The sequence below is a fragment of the Heptranchias perlo genome, chromosome 21, assembly GCF_035084215.1.
Source record: "Heptranchias perlo isolate sHepPer1 chromosome 21, sHepPer1.hap1, whole genome shotgun sequence".
NCBI classification, from domain to species: domain Eukaryota; kingdom Metazoa; phylum Chordata; class Chondrichthyes; order Hexanchiformes; family Hexanchidae; genus Heptranchias; species Heptranchias perlo.
The window spans coordinates 27,700,092-27,716,063 of NC_090345.1; the positions used below are offsets into that span (position 1 = coordinate 27,700,092).

At 44.9% G+C, this 15,972-nt stretch overlaps 1 protein-coding gene and 1 long non-coding RNA gene across 2 annotated transcripts in view; one reads left to right on the forward strand and one right to left on the reverse strand.

Annotated features, from left to right (window-relative positions):
• The window catches only part of ptprea (protein tyrosine phosphatase receptor type Ea), a 228,849-nt gene that overhangs the window by 35,713 nt on the left and 177,164 nt on the right, over positions 1–15,972 (forward strand). The gene's annotated exons all lie outside the window — the stretch shown is intronic.
• LOC137340091 (uncharacterized) overlaps positions 11,133–15,972 on the reverse strand; it is a 214,605-nt gene continuing 209,765 nt past the window's right edge. Inside the window, exon 4 of the long non-coding RNA XR_010966700.1 lies at positions 11,133–11,427. This is a non-coding gene — a long non-coding RNA (uncharacterized lncRNA). The remainder of the gene's footprint in view (positions 11,428–15,972) is intronic.

A 15,972-nucleotide genomic window follows, 5' to 3' on the forward strand; every position in this document is an offset into this window, starting at 1 on the left:
TGCTGATCATGCCCCATTCTTGGCTCCTCTGCATTGATTTTAAATTTAAACTACCCAATGATCAGAGACTGATCATAATCAGACCTAATCATCTAAGCAAGCTGAAAATGATGCCTTTAATCATTATAAGTAACCCAGCAGCAACTCTGATCCTTGGCTAAAATTACTTGCAATTCAGTTTTTAAGAGTATATGAGGTGATGTTCAGGAGTGCCCAGATCTTTTGAAGTGGGCTCAGTGCTTTGATCTTTAGGGTCAAGCTGGAGGACTAGAAGCAGGTCATAGTGCAGTCGCAAGGCACAGATGTATGTGGCAGAACATCTGGAAAGGATAACATTGTGTTCAACAGTAAAGCCAGGAGATTGACAGGAAAAAGAAGGAAAGACAAATTTACATAGCGCCTTTCATGACCTCAGGATGTCCCAAAGTGTTTTTCAGCCAATGAAGTGTAGTCACTGTTGGAACTCATTCCCTTCGAAATGAAGAAGGAGTTAGGAATGTATGGGACTGAAAAGGCCTGCTTTGTTCCATCTCACTTGTCCTATATTATACTGTACCTCTTATATGCCTCAATTGTTTCTTTCACCAACAAACTTTGCAAGGTGTCCTACCATGAATCCAGCTCCCAGTACTTTTTGCAGCATAAACATTAAAGACGACATACAGTGTTACGGACCATATGAGAACAAATTTTACATATCCTTACCATGTTGGAAAACTCCAAAAATGAACAGCACCATTGTCAGAGTAAAAGCATGCAGGTGCTACAGGATGGAGAGAGCCAGGATGAATCCCTGTTCTGCTAAGTTTCTGATCTTGATCATACTGTACAGGAAGGCATCAGGTGGATTACTGGCATCTCCCCGTAGAGGAGAGAAAATTGAGGAAGAAATTTCTCACTGGGCTACTCTTGGGGATCTATTAGTAATGAGCCATGTGCAGTATAGATGAGGGCTTGGGAGAATTCCATTGATGTGGGCCGGGTAAGATCTAATGGAGAGGGAGGGGGGTATATATAGGTGGGGGGGGAAGAATGGGCGAGAAATTGCAAAATAAAATGGTCACTGATCAAGCTAGCTTTTCACCAAAGCTAAGCAGCTTGGAAATCCCTTCTCTTATGTGCAAATCCTTTGTTTTCAATTCTTTTTGAAGAAAAGAGAATACATACTGTTATGAAGTCCCTTGGCTTTGTCTGAATCATGGGAATATTGAGGATTCTGCCCACCTTTCTAAGGGTAGGTTTTTCATCCTTTGTAGGGCACTGGGAGGAGGGTGTTAGTGTGTGGTCCCATTATGACCTTGGAAGGTAGTTTGGTTTATAGGGAAGATGCCCATATCAGATCATGGATCCCAGACACTTAGTACCAAAAATCTTCTTCAGGCATGTAAACAGTAAAGGGTAGTAAGAGGAAGGGTGGGACAAATTAGGGACCAAAAAGGAGATCTACGCTTGGAGGCAGAGAGCACCTGTCTTTACCAAGGAAGAAGATGCTACCAAAGTCACAGCAAAAGAGGTAGTTGAGATACTGGATGGGCTAAAAATTGATGAAGAGGAGGTACTAGAGAGGCTAGCTGTACTTAAAGTAGATAAGTCACCCAGTCCAGATGGGATGCATCCTAGGTTGCTCAGGGAAGTAAGGGTGGAAATTGCAGAGGTACTGGGCATAATCTTCCAATCCTCCTTAAACACGGGCGTGGTGCCAGAGGACTGGAGAATTGCAAATGTTGCACCCTTGTTCAAAAAATGGTGTAAGGATAAAACCGGCAACTACAGGCCAGTCAGTTTAACCTCTGTAATGGGGAAACTTTTAGAAACGTTAATCCGGGACAAAATTAACAGTCACTTGGACAAGTGTGGATTAAAGGCAAATCGTGTTTAACTAACTTGATTGAGTTTTTTGATGAGGTAACAGAGGGGGTTGATGAGGGCAATGCGGTTGATGTTGTGTACATGGATTTCCAAAAGGCGTTTAATAAAGTGCTGCATAATAGGCTTGTCATCAAAGTTGAAATCCATGGAATAAAAGGGGCAGAGGACACGAAATTGGCTAAGTAACAAGAAATAGAGAGTAGTGGTGAACGGTTATTTTTCGGACTGGAGGGAGGTGTACAGTGGTGTTCCCCAGGAGTCGGTACTAGGACCATTACTTTTCTTGATCTATATTAACGACTTGGACTTGAGTGTACAGGGCACAATTTCAAAATTTGCAGATGACACAAAACTTGGATGGGTAGTGAATAGTGAGGAGGCTTCAAGAGGACATAGTCAGGCGAGTGGAATGGGCAGACACGTGGCAGATGAAATTTAACGCAGAGAAGTGCAAAGTGATACATTTTGGTAGGAAGAACAAGGAGAGGCAATAAAAACTAAAGGGTACAATTCTAAAAGGGTGTGCGGGAACGGAGCGATCTGCGGGTATATGAGCACTAATCATTGAAGGTGGCAGGGCAGGTTGAGAAAGCAGTTAAGAAAGCATACAGGATCCTGGGCTTTATAAATAGAGGCATAGAGTACAAAAGCAAGGAAGTTATGAATAACCTTTATAAATCAGTGGTTCGGCCACAACTAGAGTATTGTGTCCAATTCTGGGCACCTTACTTTAGGAAAGATGTGAAGGCCTTAGAGAGGGTGCAGAAGAGATTTACTAGAATGATTCCAGGATGAGGGACTTCAGTTACGTGGATAGACTGGAGATGCTTAGGTTGTTTTCCTTAGAGCAGAGAAGGTTGAGAGGAGATTTGATAGAGGTATTCAAAATCATGAAGGGTCTAGACAGAGTAGATAGAGAGAAACTGTTCCCATTGGCGGAAGGGTCAAGAACTAGAGGATACAGATTTAAGGCGATTGGCAAAAAAACCAAAGGCGACACGAAGAAAAACTTTTTTTACACAGCGTGTGGTTAGGATCTGGAATGCACTGCCTGAGGGGGTGGTGGAGGCAGATTCAATAGTGGCTTTCAAAAGGGAATTGGATAAGTACTTGAAGGGAAAAAAATTTGCAGGGCTAAAGGGAAAGGGCGGGGGAGTGGGACTAGCTGGATTGTTCTTGCAGAGAGCCAGCACAGACTCGATGGGCCAAATTGCCTCCTTCCTTGCTGTGATTCTACGATGCCTCTCAAATTCAATCTGAGTACATACATTGCCCACTTTGAGAAATGCCCCTTAGATGTTCCACCACTTATTTGTTGTGGGATGGGTTGTGCTTTCCCATAGTGGGGAAATATATCTTCTTGCAGCTATCATTGATGTGCTAGCTTTTGCTTTGCAGGGGGCTTGCTGCTCACTGGGTGGTTCCAACAAGCACATGCCTTGTTCTGTAGAGATTATGAGGCCCATCTTGCTCTCTGTGGGTTTTTGGACTGTTGTGCAGAATGGTTGACTGTTGGGGCACAATCAATATGGGTGTATTAATGTGCCTTCTTGCCACAGCCCCTCCAGTAATCATCCCTAGAAAGGATTCCATGAATCATCTGTGGGGCAAGTGTGCTCATGTATTATCTTAAGCTGGCCCTCACACATTCTGCTGCAGGGGGTCTGCTTCCGTATTGCTTTCCATTCTTCCTGTTATCTGCTGCCCTTGGACTCATTTCCCAACTCTTTTATGGTTTCTATGTTGTCTTTTGACTGAGGTTCTACTCCTTTGTTGTCAGAATCTGGCTTCAAGTACATAGAGAGAATAGCAACCCCCAAATTAACTTATCTGTACAAAAGAAACTTGCTTCTCCTCCTCATTCCAGCCAGCATAAAGTGGGCCTAGACTTATGGGCTTAAATATTAACCCGGAAGAACAGGTGGGTTGGAAGCGGGCTGGCATTACACATTTTAAAAATCTAAAACCCACCTCCAACCCACCCACTTCCAGTTTTAACAAAGGCAGGTCGAGGGGCAGGTGACCAACCCACTCTTAGGAGGCGGGTAGGTCACTGAAAGCTTTCAAGGAGGCCACAGGCCTCCATTTTTACTGCTTTTTTGTTTTTAACCCCTGGTGTGAGAAGGCCCGAAAAAGCAGGTAAGTGCCTTTATCGCACTGCTTGTGGGCCCGGAGGTGCAGGTATGCTTCCCCCAGGCCCAACAAACTTACCTGTAGCAACCACTTCTTCACCCCCCCCCCCACAAATGATCTCCGTCCACCCCCCCCCAAACGATCTCCGTCCCCCCCAAATGATCTCCCCCACCCCCCCCAACGATCTCCAACAACCCCCCAACAATCTCTGACACCCCCTCCCAACGATCTCCAACAACCCCCCAACAATCTCTGACACCCCCTCCCAACGATCTCCGACACCCCCCCAACAATCTCCGACACCCCCTCCCAACGATCTCCGACAACCCCTCCCAACGATCTCCGACAACCCCTCCCAACGATCTCCGACAACCCCTCCCAACGATCTCCAACATCCCCCCAACGATCTCCAACACCCCCCCCCCAATGATCTCCGACATCCCCCCAACGATCTCCGACATCCCCCCAACGATCTCCAACACCCCCCCACAACGATCTCCAACACCCCCCCACAACGATCTCCGACACCCCCCACAATGATCTCTGACATCCCCCCAACAATCTCCTACATCCCCGATGACTCTGGGACCCCACCCCCCCATGATTCCAGTCTCCTGACCCTGACCCCGATGATCCCTGACCCCCATTGTCACCTGATCCCAACCCCCATCCCCATCTAAGACTTACCTTCGCCCATCCGCTTCCTACCTCTTCTCCCGTCTGACTGACAGCCAGCCCATCAATTTGGCTGGCCCGTCGGGCGGGAAACCAACAATAAAAAAGATATCCTTACGCCAAAAGCATAAGGATCTCCAGGAAACCTGTACTTCTGGATTCCCCGTCAGGAATTCCGCCCCCCCCCCCCCCCTCCCTGCTCCCCCCACTGCCGTCTTCCTAACTCCCTGAAATTTAAGCCATGGAACAACCTGCTTATATCACTCATAGGGATGGCAAGCACCATTCCCAGACAAACCCATGCAAACGTACCTCGGCCCAGTTTTTATTCAGGTTTTCAGGGGATTTGGGTCGGATGGAAAAGGAAAATCAGTCAGAGGGTCATGCTGAATCCCAGGCCCTAAAAGCCTCCATCAATATTTTCTTTGCAAGTCAATGTCGACCATAATATTGGGTACCATTTGTAACTTTTAGTGAAATGCTCCATTAATGTCCATTCAATTTCCCTCCCATACTTCCTGCGACCTGCCTCTTGAAATGAACACAAATATAAAAGGCATACAGTGTCACTGAGCGGTTGCCAACAGACGGATGTGAATTTAAAAGCAATTTTGTGAGGATATTATATTTGTTGTAACTTTGCTGCAGAATACTTGTTTTGTGTTTTGTGTTCTTTTTTTCGATCTAAAACTTGCCAATCGGTTTAGCATTGCTCCTTATGCTGTCAGGTTTACAGTTTTTCACCTTTAGGGTTCCCCTTTAACTACACTATGAAGAGAAAGAGCAATGTAGAGATTCAGGCACCATAAGGTGGTGCCTGGAACCCACCTGCAGGTACTCCCACAAGACTAGACTAAGATGTTCATATCTCAACCTCATCAATGAACATTGCATAAGAAGGCTGCACTTCCCTCTGAAGCTGTACCAAAGTTGTGCCATCTGCTTGCATTGGATCTGAATCTCACCTCTATCAGAGGTAATGCATTGGCAGTGTCTATGGAAGTCACCATAGCCCTTAATGACTGTGCCAGCTGTCTCAGCACATGTGCAACATCAGCTAATCAGTGGTCCACCATTGTTTGGTCAAACTGCCCAGTTCATAATTTTTTTCTATGGATCTCATGAATCAGAGTTGAGAGGGTTGTGAGCTTTTATATAGTGGCTGGATTTCCTCAGGTACAATCGATGGCACCCATGCAGCTGTTCCAGAATGTTATCAACTTTCACAACAGGAAAGGTTTTTACTCTAAATGTGCAGCTGGTATGCAATCATAACAACCTAATAATGCATGTTAATGTTTGCTATCCAGGGAACTAATATATCCAGTCATATATTTAAAGAGATCCATGATACCACAGCTGAAAGGTGGGTGTCTGGATGGTTACCCTCTGCAGCAGTGGCTGAGGACCTTGGGTAGCATCCATAGTAGTCCTGCTGAGCATTGATATAATGAAGCTTATGATGCCACCAGGACTTTAATTATGTAGGCCACTGGTATTCTGAAGGCATGCTTCAGGAACCTTCATATCTCTCCGGGAGCTCTCCAATACATTCCAGCAAAGGTATCTCAATTTGCTGCTGTTCGCTGTGTGCAACATGATTTTTCAACTTATAAAGGACTCCTGATGAACGCCCTAGAGAAGAAATAGGGCAGTGAACCAGGCCAGTAGGGGAAGCACAGCTGAGGCCCTGGTTCAGGACAAGATTGCATTGGAGAATCCTTTTCTCACTGGATAAAGCCTTCAAACAGATCCTTTCCACAGATATCAAATCCTACCTACTCAGACATATAGCTGCAACTACCACGGGCTTCCATTTTGGAAACATTCTGTAACTCATTCTCCAAGGCATTCCCACCAATCCAACTGCACATAAAACATCAGTGCTCACGATTCTTAAATCAACAGAGTAATTACATACAAGGTGAGACTTTCATTACTTTATGTTAGGCTGTGGATAAAGGTACACTTACATTTCAGCTATGCACATCAAGTATGATTTGATGGATAATTTATTAAAGATAGTGGTTGATTTCCTGTAGCGAGGTTTTAGATTCTGCAAGAATTGCTGATTAGAAATAATCTGTAAGTAAGCTTGTGGTTGTTAGGCCAACAACTATAAGCATCAGCACTCATTCCACAAACAGAACCTATTCTGTCTCTGGTTTTTCCCATTCGTCAACTGAAGAAAAGCTCAGCGGTCTAACAGAAACTTTCAAACGTGACTCACAAGTCATATTATCTGTGCACTTCCTGACTTCACTCTAGATAAGATCCAATAACGTGCTGATGCTTTCTATAAATGGAGTTGTGCTTGTTGTAGTAAGAAAATACACTGCAAGTATTGATTTTCATTTTTTTATTCACTAACCTGAGTATTGTAGTAGCTTTTCTACATAAACAGAGTTACAACATATATTTCTATTAAATTTGTACAGAATGGGAAGGGAAAAAGAGGCAAAAGAAGCTTGTTATTTTTCTCCAAGCCATGCAATAATGTGTTTCAATTTACATCATCATGATGTGGATTTGTAGACAAAGAATAAAGATTGCCAAAGACTTACTTTTGAATTCAGTGCTCCTTTAAAGAAGGTTTATGCCATAAATGTTGCCTGACTAGTACTTTACAACAGCAGCAACAACTTGTATTTATATGGGTCCTTTAATCCAAAGAAATGTCCCAAAGCACTTTACAAACAGTCATAAGTAATTTACTCTATAGTCTATATAAAGAATTGGCTTATGGGCACAATAGACTTACCTCATTTCATGCATTCGTATGTTCTCAAGAAACCTAAACATCGAGGGAGAATGGCAGCTTGTCTATGCACCGTTCCTCGAGGCATAATGATGTGGACTTCCATTATGATATGTGAAGACAGCTTTAGGTTTACAAGAAAATGTAAATTTGCAAGTTAAATAATCGAAAACAAGCAGACAATGGGCTGCTGTTCATCACAAAATTGTAGAATGTGCTTGTAAAGTGTTGTGTTGAAAGCTGTCCTCAATAGATTTTGTGGGTGGGATATCAGTTCAGGAGTTGCAGAGGGCAGATTTTTAAATATAAAAAAAATTTCCTTGCAGGACCAGGAGTGTTGCTGTGGGCCTCAAAAGGAAATCTTAGACCTCCCCTGCCACGATCTCGCCCCACCCCTGATTGCGGGGACCCCACGGGACAGACCGGCAGCTAATTCCATGGACTTACCTGCACAGTGGGTCCTTGAATTTGCACCACTTCCCGTCTGGAAATGGTATTTAAGTGAGGTCCAGGTGCTAAAATACCACCGGCCTTTTTTTTTCCAGAACAGGCCCCCAGTTAAAATAGGGACCATATAATTCTGCAGGGTGGCATCGCTTTTGATTTGTAAATATGGTTTAGAAAAACAAAGAGAGTATTGCTATCAATACCCCCATTTAAAATTAATATCAAATGGTTGCCATGTATAAATTAAGTTTTATATTTTTTAAGAATTGTTTTAAAGAGTGAATGCTGATGATTTCATCAATGAAATCCGCAGGGCAATATTTTTGTTCCCTTAATGTAAAGGGGCTGAATTTAAGAGGGCAAATCCTTTGTTTAATAGGTGTTCATTTGTTTGCAAGTATTATAAATTTTGGGTCTACAGCAGATATTCTCTCAGATTCAGTGGACCAGTCATTCCTCTAAGCAGATCTCATGTCTTCTAGAGAGCAGCTTTATCTAATCTAGTGCCCAATATCTAATTAACTGATAGTGTGACCTAGGGATCGAAACAGTTAGAGTTCTCAGGATAGATTTTGACTTTCTGTGATAGTGTAAAATGGGTGCTAGCAAGTCATAGCCCGTTTTACATCTCTCCCGATTTTTATTTCCATTTACTTCAAAGGAAATAAATATCAGAGATATAAAACAGGCTGGCGACTCGCTATCACCTGTTTTACACTATCGCACAGAGTCAAGATCTACTCTCTCGTGTGCACTGAATACTACGCTGGCTTGTACCTTCTCCTGTCTTTCAAAAGGCAGACTGAAATGCGCTATAGTGAGACGAGGCCAATATTTTTACTTATTCTCAGGCTGTGAATGACACAGGTAAGGCTGCATTTATTGCCATTCCCCATTGTCCTGAGAAAATGGTGGTGGTAGGCTTCCTTGAACCACTGCGGTCATTGTTCTGCTGATGCTCCAACAGGGAATTCCAGGATTTTGCTCCAGAGACAGAGGGCTCAATTTTCAAATTAAAAAACGGGTGGGTTGGGGGCAGGGGGTCATTGAAAATTGCCACCATTTCAGACCCGCCTCCAACCCGCCCATTTCCAGTTTACACCCGGGCAGGACGAGGGGCGGGTGACCAACCCGCTCCCAGGAGATGGGTAGGGCCTTAAAACGCTTCAAGGAGGCTTCAGGCCTCTAATTTTCACCAATTCCCAATTTCAACCCTGGGGGCCGGGAATCCTGGGCCTTCTGTGTTACGTCTCGTGAAAGGAGGTGAGAAGGCCTGAGACTAACAGGTAAGTGCCTAGAAAGGCACAGCTTTTGGGCCCAAAGGAGCATGAGTGCTTCCCCGAGGCCCAACAAGACTACCTGCACCGACCCCCCCCCAACAATCACAGACCCCCGATCGCCGACCCGACCCCCCCCCCTCCCTTCAATGATCGTGGACCCCCGCGATGACCCCCAATCCGGACACCCCCTCCGTGACTGACCCCCGATCGCATCCCCATGACTCGTGACCCCCATGCCCACCTATGCCAACCTGTGCCCACTCATGCCCCCCTTGCCGTCTCCCCACCCCCCCCACCATCCATACAAACAAGGACTTACCTGAATACGTCCTCTCCCTGGCTGGTCTCCCATCCGACTGAGACCAGCCTGTCAGTCGGATGGAAAACCGAGAAAAAAAGTAAAAGATGTCCTTACGTCAAAATCGTAAGGATGTCCAGGAAACCCGTTCTAATGGGTTTCCCGACCTCAATTTGACCTCCCGACCCCTTCCCAGCTCCATTTTAAAATCACCCCCATAGTGAAGGGGCAAAGTTAGGATAGTGGCATTGAGTGTCTTTCTTTATGCCTGGATCAAGGTTGTGACAACAACTAAAATTGAGTGATTTTGGCTGAACCCAAACTGAGAGTTGGCAGGCAAGTTATTGGTGAGTAGTTGATTGATGGTATTATTGATGACTCCTTCTATCACTTTACTGATGATTGGGAGGAGGCTAATGTGGCAGTAATTGGTCGGTTTAGATTTACTCTGCTTTTTGTGGATAGGACAAACTGGAGCAATTTTTCACAATGACAGGTAGATGCTTATGTCTTCACTGCACTGGAATAACTTGGCTAGAGGGCAGCTAGTTCTGGTGTGCTGATCTTCAGGGCTGCAGCTGAGATGTTGTCAGCACCCATAGCCTTTGCTGTGCATCCAGTTCACTCATTTGCTTCTTAATATCACTGCACATCCATATCCATGTGAGGCCAGCATATAGGCAGCGGAACTCTTGAGGTGTAGAGGAAACTGAATGCATTCAATTTGTGTGGGACACATAACCCAGGGGGACACACAATAAATCTTCCTGCCAGCATGAATCTACCCTTTAGAATCTCCCACTCAGATTTGCGCCAGTAGGTAGGTACAGCAAGGTTTTAATGTATCCTAAAGGTACAATGTCATGGTATGCATTGGATCCTGGGACATTTAGCTGGACTGTGAGACTGGAGTTGGCACAATGTCACTTGACAACTACCTCCTTGGAGGAGTTTCAGTGAAGTCAGTGTGAAGTGAAGTCAGCGCAGAGGAATAAGATTGAGGTTTGGCTACTCTTTACTATAGTGTTCATGCTGAATTTATTTCAGATATAAAAGTGGTGCTAGGCACCATTGTTTGTGGGTTTTAACAGCACAAACCCACTTTCTATGCAGTCTCTATAAACGCTGTTGCCATATTTGGTGCTAGCTGCATCAACACCTTCAAAGGCTCTTGGTACAACATTTTACCATTCACAATAAGAAATGTGATTGAATTTGTTCGAGTGACTAAACTAAATCTCATTTACTTCAGTGATCAGATTATACGAGCAGCTAAATATTGGAATAGCAAATTTGCTGTGAAGACTCTGTTTTAACACATGTTTCAATCTTGTTTTTAGTTTTCTCTTGTATTATTCCCCATCGTGTTTCTTTTTCCATAGTCTGGTAGCTTGGGGGAATAATACTATAGGTCAACTGGCAAGTCAGGTTGTTTGTCTGCATTGATTCCTGAGTTTTGTTTTACAGGTCAGCAGTTAAACAAATAAAATTGTGTTTGGGGAAGCTGAACTGAGGACAATTGTTTAATCAAGGACTGCCCCTCTAAAGACTCATTCTTTCTTCATTTTTTATTATTCTTTAAAGTAACAGAATTAGTTATTTTCAATAAGTTCAGTTCATTAAGCTTATCTAATACGGAGCTGACCTATACAGGCCAAGAAAGTCCTCGGCTAAATCTTTACTCTGTACTGAGGTACCTGATCTCAATCAGGCCAATGGTAGAAGCACTGCATCTGGTCTCAGTGCCCCTGGGTTGGGAAGGAGAAAATCACCTAAGTCTCCCATTCTTGGTCACTATCCAGTGACTGCAGCTGAAAGTGTTTGTGTGCAGATGTTGGGTGGGGACAGAATTGTGATGCCCCTGTGGTCAAATAGTTTGTCAACACTCACTGTCAAGGTTCACACGTGTATAATGGCCACTTGGGTGAAGTACCAGTATCTTCGGAAGAGCAGGGGAGGGGAGAAAGCTGATAAGAGAAAATAAAATGTAAAAATCCAGCAGAATGTTATTGCACGAAGAGATATCAATTAATAATTAACTATACATTAATTACACAGCCTGAGGCCTTCAGCTACTTAGACGCACCAGTTCCCAGAATTCTGAATCAATAAATTTAGATGGAGTTCTTTGGTATCACCATTTTACAGCCCTTTGTAAGGTAGCTCATAAAATGTAAATTTAACCTTTTTTTTGCAAGAAGCGAACTGCTATTAATATCCATTTATGAGTCATAGCAAATAGGTGATTTATTTTTTCAAGCAATTTTTTTCAATTTTTCACCCCTTCTCTCCTGAAGTCATTGAATCCTTGCTGGGGTACGATACCATGGATGTCAGTGCCCTACAGGACCTCAGCAAAGTGGTTGTTATTTATGTCTGAGCCTTATGAATTAATGTCAACAGGCTATCCAACTATGGAACATAAGTGTCAGCTTTGGCCCAGTGGGTAGCACTCACACCTCTGAGTCAGAAGGTTGTGGGTTTAAGTCTCACCCCAGAGACTTCCCGGCATTTAATTTTAGCTGATGCTTCAACTGCAGTTCTGAGGGAGTGTTGGATGGAGCTGTAATTCAGATGAGAAGTTAAACTGAGGCACTGTCCGTCCACTCAGGTGGACGTAAAAGATCCCATGGCACTATTTGAAGAGCAGAGGAGTTCTCCCCAGTGTCCTGGCCAATATTTATCACTCAACCACCATCACTAAAAACAGATTATGTGGTCATTATTTTACTGCTGTTTGTGGGACCTTGCTGTGTGCAAATTGGCAGCCATATTTCTTCACATTACAACAGTGACTATGGGCCCGATATTAGGAGGGAGGCGGGTTGGCAGCGGGGAACGACTGGGCGCCTGAGTAACGCGCCCAGTGAAATCGGTGGGTTTGGCACATGATCGTAAGTAAATTGAAGCCACTTACCTTGGCTTCCGGGTTTCGCACTGGAAAGCTGCGCAGCGGGCGGACTGCACACCCGCATCACAGGCTGCCAGCTGGAGGAGCCCTATTTAAAGGGGCAGCCCTCCACTTACTGATGCTGCAGAAAATAGGCAAACTTACAGCATGGATCAGCCCAGGGGGAAGGCTGCTCCTGGGTTTAATGATGCCTCACTCAAGGTCTTACTGCATCGGGTGAGGAGGAGGGATATCTTCCACCCGGCGGACAGGAGGAAGTGGCCTGCCTCTGCCACCACGAAGGCCTGGCTGCAGGCGGCAGAGGAGGTCACCTGCACCACCAACACATCACGCACCTGCATACAGTGCAGGAGGCGCTTCAGTGTCCTAACCAGGTCAGCCGCAGTGAGTGCTCTTACTCATTCTCCTACACTCCGTCTGCCACATCACCGCCCCCACCCCACATCTCCTTCTGCAATGCCAACACTACTCTATCACATCACTCCTCACACCCACTGAACCCTCATCTTACCTGCACTTCCTCACCTCCCCAGTACTCATCCCACCACTACCACTCAACCCAATCCTCATACAATCTCATGGCTCTGTCTCATACTCACCCTCTCATGCATCTCTTTCACGGTCAGCCTCACCCCACCTGCCACTACCTGTGCTGCAGCCACAGGGCATGCATCGCGTATGTGTAGTAGGAAGCGAAAGGCAAACGTGTCGTGAGCATGAAGGGGATGCACAAGGGTGTTTGAGGGAGGGTTTGTCGTGGTTTTTACTTATATTTGATTTCTGATCAACTCTCATTACATATTATATTGTCACCACTACTGCCACGTCTTGGCCATTCTTGACTGGCTTGTGCAATAAAGCCCTTTCATGAGGTTCTGCATGAACACCCTTGATGCCACCCATTGGGTCACCCTACAGTGGGTGTATGTGTAGTTGCACGACTACTTTGTGCAGGTACCTGTTGCACAGCACTGTGTTGTGTAGCTCCACGTGGCGGAGGTGGACGGCGTGCCTGGTGAAGTGGGTGATGTTGCTCGTCCTCCAATGGAGTGAAGAATGCAGCAATGACGCCCCCCACCATCATGACTCTGTGATTGTGAGGGGGTCCGCAAAGTAGGTAAATGTGTTTGGACAGTAGAGTTTAGGGTATGATGTAATAATTTTGAGTGTGGAGACAACGGTGTGGCAGGCAAAACTTTGTCTGAGAGTGCCCTGCTGCAATGAATGAGGTATTCCCCCCAACTGTCAAGGAATCCTCTGCATCTCTCAATGGCTGCTGACTGAAACACATCTGCAACAACAGGGAGTGTTTCCCACAGCATGGGAAACATGCTGAGGAGAGTCCAAAATCACATCCCTGCTAAAATCTCTTCCCAATGAGGTCTGTCAACGACCTCAAGTACCTCCCTAACTATCTAAACTGTCATCCGGCTGGCTTCAATTGCCGGTGGGAGTCCCGCATGCGGGGGCTGCAAGCGCACCGATTCGCGTCATTGGGGAACCCCCTGCCACGAACACACCCGCTCAGCCATCCTAAAATTGACCCCTATACTTCAAAAGTACTTCATTGGCTGTAAAGTGCTTTGGGACATCATGAGGTCATGAAAGGCACTATATAAATGCAAGTTCCTTCTTTATGGAAGTGACATAGCTAAGCCTGATCCTGCATTAACCTGATGTTCACACAGAGGAACTTCCAGCAATTGGGACCGAAAACCCTAGTTGATTTTCTTCCTCCCATTTGCGTACTCATTGGTGTAAAACTCATGGAAAAGGGGCGTAAGCAGCTGAACTACATCGAAACTACTGTGCAGTCTTTAAAAAGACAATTTACCCTGCACTCTTCAGCAACAGACTGGGAGATATCAGATAAGAGAACAGTGCTTAGCTCACTCACTCTCAAAGAACTTCACTGCATGCCTTAGCAATATTTTTATTATCCTTGTATAGAATAATGGCCACTCAAGCACTATTTGTATCCAGAGAGCAGCAGAGCAGGGCTAATTCCACAGAAGAATGCTCAACTTTACAGATGCAGACCTCCAAGCTATCCATGATGAAATTCAAGGCAGGTGACACAGATTCCTGGGTGTGGCTGGTACCAAGCCTGCCAGGAATGTAATTTGTGCTGCCTAAAGGGAGGAGGTACTGGCACTGAATACTGACTCTCTCACTCCCAGGACTGCAGAGCAGTGCTGGAAAAAGTTTAGCTACTGATCAGGGCTGGTAAGGTTACACACTCGCCTCTCGCCTCTCCTTTCATCCCCACACTGGCCACCAGCACAATTTTTACCCTATTAAAGCAACACCTGCACAACTAACCCTCCCATTGAGGAGCCGCAGAATTCCTGCCCCCTGACTGGTGAGCTGCTCATCACCGGCATTGAACAACTGAGGCTCGGGCCTCTCACCAGTGACTTTGAATGGGCACCCCGATCACCCCAGCCACGGGTTGCCTGAAACATGCCCAAGAAAAATATGCCCCCACAGAGTGGGTAGGAGGTCTGTGTCTGCACCACTGCTGCTGTTGAATGGCTAAACAGTGGCTTGGGCCAATTTGCTTTTTCAGGCACTCTAGCTGTGAAGGTGAACTCATCCTGTAGGCAGTTAAATGGAAGAACCACAGCCCTTGTCATTCTGACAGTGGTGTACCACATGTCATTTTAGTTCTATTTATTTTGTGAGTGGCATTGTCAGTTCCTGATAAACCTGCTCTGAAACTGTTTCACAGCTTTTGTTCCCACTGGCCTGTACATTCAGTCAAAACAAGGTCCATTAAAAGTTTAGTAAAGAATTGGACACCCCCTATGAAAATCAGTGATTTATTGTTAATTCAATTTTGGAAAGTGGATGCAATCAATAATTGCATCATTATACATTACTATTTAGAAAACATGACACTCATTTTGCCAAGAGAACAGTGTCCCTTTAATGAACCTCCGGTTTATTAGCTTATGTCCCAGTGACAGTTTGTGATTAAGTCACATGGCGGAGAGGAAGTCGACACAAGATTTATTTTGAAAAGAGTGTAGTGTTGATAATGTAGCATCAGGAAACGAAAGGGATAAAAGTATGCAAGAATTGTTTACTTTGCATTGTGGTACTGTAATATTCTTAAAAATAAAAGGTGTGGATTTAGTAGGAAACTTTGAAGTAAAGACTTCTCACTGGGCTGATGGTTTAACTGCACCATTGCAGTATTAATTGATTGAATTAATAAGCCTGTTTACCACAATTTCTGCACCACGTGAACTTTTTCCCAATTGCTATTATCTGGTGCAACTGTACTGTTGCTTTCTTACCAAATGTGTGCGCTCCCTGCAAGGTCTTAAAGCACAGTATTGTTACTTGATGCGTTACTGTAAGAGGCTGCGATGTTAAACATTGGTGCAATTCTTGGAACACTGAGGTCATGTCAGGAAACATAGTTTCTGTTTTTGGTTATAATGCCGTGCTGTATTCACTGGAGAAATGAATAAGAGCTATGTCCGTGTGAGTGGAGGCGAGTTCACTGGCATATCCACAGGGCAACCTCTGTCAACTCATTGGAAAATGTTTCTGATTTTGAAGGTTTCAGGCACATAGCGTTACAGGGAAAGAC